General features: G+C 32.7%; 1 long non-coding RNA gene across 1 annotated transcript; it reads right to left on the reverse strand.

The window, feature by feature from the left end:
- Positions 1 to 5196: 5196 nt before the first annotated feature.
- On the reverse strand, positions 5197 to 6024 carry LOC107895108 (uncharacterized). Its single transcript, XR_001683406.2, has 2 exons — positions 5769 to 6024; positions 5197 to 5481 (listed from the first exon to the last, which is right to left on the reverse strand). It is a non-coding gene; the product is annotated as an uncharacterized lncRNA (long non-coding RNA).
- Between the last annotated feature and the right edge of the window lie 3666 nt (positions 6025 to 9690).

Consider the following 9690-nt stretch of genomic DNA (forward strand, 5'->3'; position numbering starts at 1 on the left):
AATTGGTAGCCACTATCGTCTCCGTCCCTAAAAAATATGGAAAAGTACGAATGTGCGTAGACTACAGGGACTTGAACAAGGCTAGCCCAAAAGATAATTTCCCATTGCCATATATTGACACTTTAGTGGACAACATGGTAGGCTATTCACTGTTCTCCTTCATGGATGGTTTCTTGGGATACAACCAGATAAAGATTCATCTTGAAGACATGGAGAAGACCACATTCGTGACCATGTAGGGAACATTTTACTATAAGATGATGCCATTCGAACTAAAAAATGCAGGAGTAACATACCAAAGAGCCATGGTAACCTTGTTACATGACATGATCCATAAAGACGTCGAGGTTTATGTTGATGACATGATCACAAAGTCCCAAACAGAGAAAGAGCATGTACAAGTCTTGAGGAAATTATTCTTCAAATTGAGAAAATTCCAGCTGAAACTCAATCCAGCAAAATGTACTTTTGGGGCTAGGTCGGGAAAATTGCTAGGATTTGTAGTCATTGAAAAGGGGATATTATCGACCCAGATAAAGTGAAGGCTATACAAGAATTGCCTCTGTCGCGCACTTAAAAGGAAGTCTGAGGTTTCCTAGGAAGACTAAATTACATCGCACGGTTCATCTCACAACTACCTGAGAAATGAGACCCTATATTTCGTCTTTTTAAAAAACACAATCCAGGCGTTTGGGATGAAGAGCCAGAAGACTTTTGACAAAGTCATAACGTCTATGACCCTTCTTTAAGAAACACAAAAGCTTCAAATGGGCATCGATTCATCTTTGTGGTCATTGACTCTTTACCAAGTGGGTAGAAGTCACTTCATATGCCAATGTTACAAAGTCAGCAGTCAGCAAATTCCTGAAGAAGGAAATCATATGCCGGTATGGAATGCCAGAAAGGATCATCTATGAAAATGCATTGAATTTGAACAACAGTACGATAGCGGAGGCATGTAGTCAATTGAAGATCAAGCACCACAACTCGTCACCATATCACCCAAAAATGAATGGCACAATGGAGGCAACCAATAAGAACATTAAGAAGATCGTGGGGAAAATGACTGAGACTTATAAAGATTGGCATGAAAAGTTACCATTTCCCCTCTATGCTTATCGAAAATCTGTCAAAACTTTAACCAGGGCAACGCTTTTCTCTCTAGTTTATGGAATGGAGGCGGTTTTACCCATTGAAGTTGAGATTCCTTCTCTCTAAGTTTTGGCAGAATTGAAATTGGATGAAGCAGAAAAGATCCAATCCCGATACGATCAACTAAACTTAATTGAAGAGAAGAGGTTGAAAGCCATCCGTCATGGTCAGATGTAGCAAAAGCGAATGATGCGAGCTTACAACAAAAAGGTTCGTCCTAGAGAATTCCATGAGGGGGACCTAGTATTGAAAAAGATCATTCCTATACAAAAGGACTTTAGAGGAAAGTGGATGCCAAACTGGGAAGGACCTTTTGTGGCAAAGAAGGCCTTTTTCTAGAGGAGCATTGATATTGACTAAGATGGATGGCAAAAGCTTGCCCAATCCTGTGAATTCAGACTCGGTCAAGAAATACTTCACCTAAAAAAAAGGGAGAGGCCAGGTTGAAAACCCATAAAGGGCGCCCTGATACCAAAGGGCTTTTGAGTTGAAAACCCAGAAAAAGAGCAATTCAAATTTTGATCAAATGTAGGACATGTGGTAGTCTTGTCCGACACGAATTAATAAGAAGGAGGGATGCTACATCTTGGGGCATCAACAAAGTACTGTACGTCTTCTAAACACGTATCAAGTTCAAAGGGTCCTCAAGAAGTTGTGTACGGAGAAGCTCATGCTATGATATCTGAGGCACCTATTTTCTCCTTATTCATTTTGTATTTTGGAAAAATGCGATATCTTGATTAATTTATCCTCATTTTGTACTTTAGCAAAATCTGCTATCGTGATTAATTTATTTCGAGCTTGGCTCTCAATAAAATTCCATCTTGTCCATTGTCATAATCTTTCACAAGCATTTTTCATTAAAATAACGATCAATAGGCTAGTAATACTCAAACAAAAGGATTTTTGCGTATTAATCTGAAAAGTTTTCTAAATAGTACAAGGACTTGAAGGGAGACCGTTGGTCAAAACTATCCAAAGTTAAGAATTGGGATCATTTGAGAAAAGAATAGTCTAAATTGTGACTATTTCTTTGGGTTTTCTGTCAAATATACCAGCTGAACGAGAAGGCGTGTTAACACATCAGTGACAAAACCTTGATGAACAACGAGCGATGACAACCTAAGCATTAAAAGGGGATCATTCTAAAAAATGACATTCTACATTCATACAAGTATTTAAACGAGAAGGCGTGTTAACACATCAGTGACAAAACCTTGATGAACAATGAGCGATGACAACCTAAGCATTAAAAAGGGATCATTCTCAAAAAACGACATTCTACATTCATACAAGTATCATTCATGCACATCTAGTTAGGAGCATTTGACTCATTCTGAACATGACATCCTAATCATTTCACATAAATAGGCCCATTAAACGGATTTTGCAGGTCCTATTCCCTAGAGGACGGTGTAATAGACCAGTGAAGTCACAAATCCTATACCTCCGAAGTTGCAGTAGGTCGAATTAAATCACTATGGCGAATATTATCTCCCTAAAGTTGTAGTGGAGCAGATTGAAGCCACAAGTCTTATTTCCTTGAAATTGAAGCGGAGCAGACTGAAGATAGCAAATCTTATTTCCCTGAAGTTGCAGTGGAACAGATTGAAGCTATAAGTTACAGATCTTATCTCTCTGAAGTTGCAGTAGAGCAGATCATAGCAAACCTTATCTCCATAAAGTAGCAGTGGAGTAGGTTGAAGTTACAAGTCTTATCTCCCTGAAGTTGTAGCGGAGTAGACTGAAGATAGTGAATCTCATTTCCTTGAAGTTGCAGTGGAATAGATTGAAGCTATAAATTATAGATCTTATCTCTCTGAAGTTGCAGTAGAGCAGATCATAGTAAACCTTATCTCCCTGAAGTAGCAGTGGAGCAGGTTGAAGTTCCCAAGTTTTATCTCCCTAAAGTTGCAGTGGAGAAGACTGAAGATAGCGAATCTCATTTCCCTGAAGTTGCAGTGGAGCATATTAAAGCTACATAAAGAAAAGAAATGCCAAAAGAAGTCAAGACTCAGTGAGACCGGGCAAAATTAGTCTTTCTTAAAAGTCTTTGCTCTGTTCTCGTTACATGACAACGAGTAAAGAGGGGCAGCTTTAATGGGCCCAATTTGCCTGGGCCTAAACCAATAACCCAAAAAAAAAAAAAACAACAAATAAGAACAAAATATAAAATAAATCCAAATTAGTAAGGTCCATTTACAACACCAAGCCCAATTTACAAACCTTAAACTTAAAACCCAAACTAAAAAACCTAGCCTAGAAAAATAGCCCAAAACCTAAAACAACAAAAAACCCTAATGCCCTAAGGCGCCGCAGCCTCCATGTACGCCCTCGGCACGCACATTGCCCTTACACCAGAACGGAAAAATTTGCCCTCGTTGACCTCCTCCCCTACCTGCAAACACTCAAAAAGGGGAAAAAAAGTAGGAACAAAACAGAAAAGGAAGCAGCAGAAACAAAAGGTTGCAAATAGACCAAACAATGTATTTTTTACACGTACAATATTAATTAAAGAGACAGATTTTGAATACAAAAAAAAAGAGAGTGAATCGAAAATAAAAAAATAGCAAATCGAAAGTTCTTTTAGTTTCTCTAAGGTATTGTTCAATATTGCATCATCTACTTTCAACATAGCAAAATATATAATATATTTTTGAAATAAATTTTCTTACCTTTGTTACGAATCAGAAAATGGAAAGTTTCTTCTATTTTCTTTGCTTTTTGGAGTTTTCATCTCAAAAATGGGCCAAGGGAGGAGAAATAGCCTAAATGGCTTTTTTTTAATGAACTCCGGCCACCGCAGACTGCGGTCGCCGTCGCCGGCGGCTGGTGGCCAAAGTGACGCTTGGCCAGACTTGGAGAGAAGGGGGAGAGTGTTTTGAGAGGTTTTTGAATTTTTTTTTAAGAAAAGAGGGGTAGAATGAATTTTTGGTAAAAAAAATTGATTTATAAAGCTTATCAAAACGGCGTCATTTTGATTTAAAACACCAGGCGCAAAACGGCGTCATTTCACCCCTAGGATCCGCGTGTTGACCCGACCCGCCAGCAGGATCTGCGTCTTTTCAACAAATGGGTTATTTGCGTATTTAACCCTTCCGCTTTCTTATGGTTTTGCAATTAAGTTTCTTTTATTTCTAATTTTGCCGAGAAATTTTGCTTCGATTTCATTTTAGCCCCGTGTAAAATGCTGCGTTTTGGAGGGCGAGGATGTTTTCCCCTTTAGTCCCTCCTTGTTATTCGCGCACTCAATTTAGTCCTTCTCTCTTTTATTTATTTTCAGATTTTCCCCAAACTTTTGTTTTAAGTTTAATTCAGTCATTTTTATTGTTATTTCAACTATTTTATTAAATTAATTAATTTTAACATTATTATTATTGTATTATTATTGTATTATTATTATTACTATTATTTTTATTACTATTATTACTACTATTTTCGTTATTATTACTATTACTATTATTTTTATTACTATTTTTATTACTATTTTTGTTATTATTATTATTATTATATTTTCTTTCTTTATTTATTTACCTATATGTTATTATTATATTAAATAATTTAATATTATTAATTTTAGCACATATTTTTTTATTTTTTTATATATCATTATTCTTGTTATTATCGTTTTATCATTTATTTTATTTATATCCTCTTAAACTTTCAAACTTCAGATTATTTATTATTTGTATTATTGTTATAATAATTATTAGTAGTATTATGTTTAAAACTACTTTACCTAATATTTCTTTCTTTACCCATTAGTAATTACTATCAATTTTTTTAATTAAATTTTAGTTTTTATTTGTTTATTTATTTTTCTTTTCTTTTATTTTATGTAATTGGTTGGTTTTATTATTTTATTATTATTTACCCCTTTTTTATTTTTTGCTATTATATTGTTATTCATGTTATCACGTTCATTATTATTCTATTATGCAAATTAGTACCGTGATTACTATCCTTTACGTAATAGGCCAAATTTGCCCGGGCCTATAATAAACCAGAAAACCAAAAAATAAAAAAAAATATATCAAACAGAAATAAAGTAAACCAAATTATTTATGAATCCAATGTCCAGTTACAAATTTTTGGGCCTAAATTAAACTAAACCTAAACCTATTTATTTAGACCTAACCCAAGAAAAACCCAAAATTTAGACCTAATGGCCCAAACCCAAACTAACCCAAAAAAGGGCCCAACAACAGAAAACACCAGAAACCCTAGGGGTTTCTGGAACACACTAGAGCAGCAGCAGATCGGGCTCCCACAAGTGATTCCCACGCACGGCCTCCATGGCCCCTTCCTCCGTACAGCACGACTTAGAACCTGCGAGAAGAACAAATCAACGAAGAAAGTAATAACAAAAAAAATTTTGTATTTACATTTTGTATTTTATTATTATTTTTTCCTTTTGCTCGGCTATAAAAATCCAATTGTACACTGTAAATTGGATTACGCATGCAAATCAAACAGAGAGAAATTAAAAAATTTTAAAGGTGACTTTAGATTTTAGCTTTTCTAGTTTTTTCCTTTCGATTTATTTTCTGGAAATGCTTCATCATTGCGTTTGTTTTTTTTTTAAAAAAAGGAAAACATGGGAAAAGAAGCTTTACCGTGCAAAAATGCCATGGATTTCTTCTCTTTGCTTCGTTGACATCGAAGCAGAAGGGAGATCTCGAGGCTGAAAGGCTATTCCTCCAAGTTTGAAAATGCCATTTTGTGGAGAGGAATCGGCAGTTAAAGGGAAAGCATTTAGGGTTGCTGGTTGGGGAAGAAAGGGGGCTAGGGTTGGTTTGGCCGAATATGCCCTGGTTTTAGTTCTTTTAAAGAACCAAAAACGATGCCATTTTGAGCCTGCTTCAGTGGCTCCAAAACGGTGTCATGTTAATTACACCCGACCCGATTCGATTCCTTGCCCCTAGGATCCGCGTGTTCTTGTAGAGAGGGGATAATTCGCACTAAGTCCTTCCTTTTCGCGCGATCATTCAATTACATGTTATTTGTTTTATTTCATTTTTTAATTTCGCCTAGTAATTTGCGCATGTTTGCAATTTGGTTTGCACCTCAACGTAGTGTTTTGGATCTGGAATATTTCTAACTTTGGTCCTTGTGCATTTGCCCGCATTACGCATTGGTCCTCATTTTGATTTCAAAAGTTTATTTTATTTATAAATTATTCCTTTCATTTTAGTTTTATTTTAATTGAGTTTTTTTTTTCATTTTTATTTTTAAAAGATCTATTTCACATTCATTTTTTTATTCTTATTTACTTATTTTTATATTTTGAGTTACTTTAATAATTATATTTTGTTTTTTTTAAAGGTCATTAGTGTAATTATTTTATATCATATCATTTAAACATTTTGTATAATATTTTATATAAATGTTCTTATACATTATTATATATATAATTCATGATGGAGTTAATTTTATTCTATGTATGTTATTAATCTTATGTTATCTTATACATAATTTCTTTAAAAGCTATTCACATATTTTATTATATATCTTTGTTATTTAACGGAAAATTCTACATATCTTATGTATTAGTTAAATTATTATTGCATATAAATATATATTAGAACATATGTTTGATCTACATACATCATTATCCATGTTATTTTATGCATATAGTTTTTTTTTTTAAAATCCATTTGTATACATAATTATGTTTTTAAAAATTTATTACATATATAATTTATGATAAAATTAATTTAATCTTATATGCATTATTAACTCCATATATATATATATGTTTTGTAAATCTATTATGTGTATATATATATATTTATGTATATATATATGTTTTGTAAATCTATTATGTGTATAGCTTATTTCCTAGAATTATATCTTATTATGAATTTTTATTATCATTTCATATTTTATATATTATTTAAATTCTCCTTTATGGTGTGTATTGTCAATTTTAAATAAATTTATGTTTTTTTAACATTTTGTATATTACTTGATTCAAATGTTTTCATTATATAACATCTATTTTAACGATTATATCCCTAGTCTTCTTACGCAAATTATTCCAAAATTCATCAATTCATCTTCATATGTCATGTATATTATGTGTTCATCAATTCGTAATTATTTTAAAAGCTGTCTTATATCACGTCAGCTTCTAATTTCATTTTGTTTTGTACATTTTGATTTGATTGTTTTATATTATGCTCTTTATATCATTGTTGCATACCATTTATTCATTTTTTATTGTTATATCAATTGTTCTCCATCCATGCTTAAAAAATTGGTTACATTTTTTGATTAGTCATATTTAATTGTTTGTTTTGTTGGTTGGTTAGATAAGGTTGTGTCATCTTCATTCACCAAGTATTTTACTTTATGTGTGCATATTATCCCATGTTTATTATTCCTTTTTTTACACAAATGTTGCTTTTTAATTTCCAATTTTTTTTAAAAAATTAATTATCCCATCTTGTTTCAAGTCAAATAAATGTGTTTTGAGCTAGTTTACAATTTTTTTATTTAAAAATTCTAAAAATAAGGCAATGTTCAATGTTTGGAAATTCGAGAAATCGTGCCCTACCGTGTTGGGTTTCGATTTTTTGTTAGACTAAATAATTGGACATCCTTCTGTAATTTTCAACGTATGAGCTTTTGGATGTCAAAAATCAATCGTGTTTTCAAAGTTATAAAAAATCGTGTCTTATCGTGTTGGATGTGATGCTGTATACCTTTGAAACGAGAGAATTTTGATGACCAACTTGAACCACTCGAATGTTTTAAAAGGTACCATATTTCAATTTTTTTTAAAAAAAATCTTAGACATAAGGATAGCACTTAATCAATCTGGTACCAATTTTTGGGCGTAGTGGGGGTGCTAACCCTTCCTCATACGTAACCGGCTCCCGAAGCTTTAATTTTGTTATTTGATGATTTTATCAAATAATTTTAAAAGAAATTGATTTTAGGACCAAGTTGTGAAAAAAGATTAAAACTTAAGGTTTTCTATTAAATTATATTTATCAAAGGCTGTGTAATAGCTTAGAATATTTAGATTTAATTGAGAAAAATTAGCTTATTTGATGGGCTAATTAGTGAGGGACTAAATTGTAAAAATTGTAAAAGTTGGGGTAACTGTAAAATTTTGAAAAATGAGAGGTATAAACTGTAAAGTGAATTAGAATTGAAACATGTGCTAATGAATGAATAATTTTACATTTTAGATCAAGATCCCGTAGACCAACATGAAAAAGGGAAAACAACCGAATAATTCTCGAACTACAACAAACCTACAATTTAGCCTAGGTAAGTTCGTATGGTTAAATTTTAATGTTATATGTTAATTGATGAATGGTATTTTGTATTTATTCGTAACATTTGTTGAAAATTAAATTATATGTTAAAGTTATGAAACTCAATCATGTGTTTGAAGGGAATGAAACGCAGGTTTGAGTACAGTCGTTCAGTATAAAAGAGGAAGTAACGGTAAATTACCCAAGTAAACTGAGGTTCAGCATTTGTTGTGAACTCTCGTGTTTGCTTTCCGCTTAGCTCTCATGAGCTTCAGTCAACTCATATGATTTTCAAATTAACCCTTCTGGGTTTCAATTTAGTTTTTCCGAGCTTCAGATTAACCTTTATAGGTTTTTGTTTAGCTCCTATGAGCTTCTGTTTAACCCTTATGGGTTTTCGTTTAGTACTTATGTGCTTCTGTGTAGGTATACGATGTACTCATATCCGTAAGTCGTTTCCAGATTCGGTAAGATTGATAAGTGATATTTCAAATTAGTATATGAGGACTTATAGTTATTGATGGTTTTGATGTGAATTAAATGAATTCATCAATTGAGTTGTGATTGGCAAGAAATGTTAATGAAATGAATTATTATAGTATGTTCAGTAAGATTTATGTTAAAGCCAACGAACTTACTAAGCTTCATTAAACTTACTTGTGCCGTTTAATGTTCTTTGTAGAATTTCAAGAAGTTCAGAGGATTGGATCAACACGTCAGGTCACACTATACAGTTGTTACGGTAGATTTTCTTATACACTTTATGGTTTATATGGCATGTATAAGGCTAGATTGGAAAAGAGTTAAAATTGAAGTATGGTTGTGAATGGCACATATAAATATATATATGTTGTATGCATGTATTTAGTAATAGCTTTTGGTAAATCAATGAATGGAGTTATTTTGGTAAGTTTAGGTTGTTGAGTTTGTGATGATATATTATGTTTTAAAAACATGATTTTGTCTTGTGTTGATTGTTTGTTTGGAGTTATTTGATATATTAAAATTTTGTGTATAGGTTGATATAAAAAAGGGTGAGAAAAGTGGCCTTAAAATGGCCTGTTTTCGTCCACACGGGATTGTGTCTCAATCATGTATGACACATGACTTAGCACATAAGCATGTAGTCTGGCCGTGTGTCCCCTACATCTTAAAAATTGAGAAACAGAATGCTCAGAATTGGTCACATAGGTAAAGACAGAGGTCTGTGTCTCAGCTGTGTGAAATACACGGCCCAACACACGGGCATATGTCTTGGCTGTGTGAATCC

Source organism: Gossypium hirsutum, chromosome A08, assembly GCF_007990345.1.
Source record: "Gossypium hirsutum isolate 1008001.06 chromosome A08, Gossypium_hirsutum_v2.1, whole genome shotgun sequence".
In the NCBI taxonomy this organism is placed as follows: Eukaryota; Viridiplantae; Streptophyta; class Magnoliopsida; order Malvales; family Malvaceae; genus Gossypium; species Gossypium hirsutum.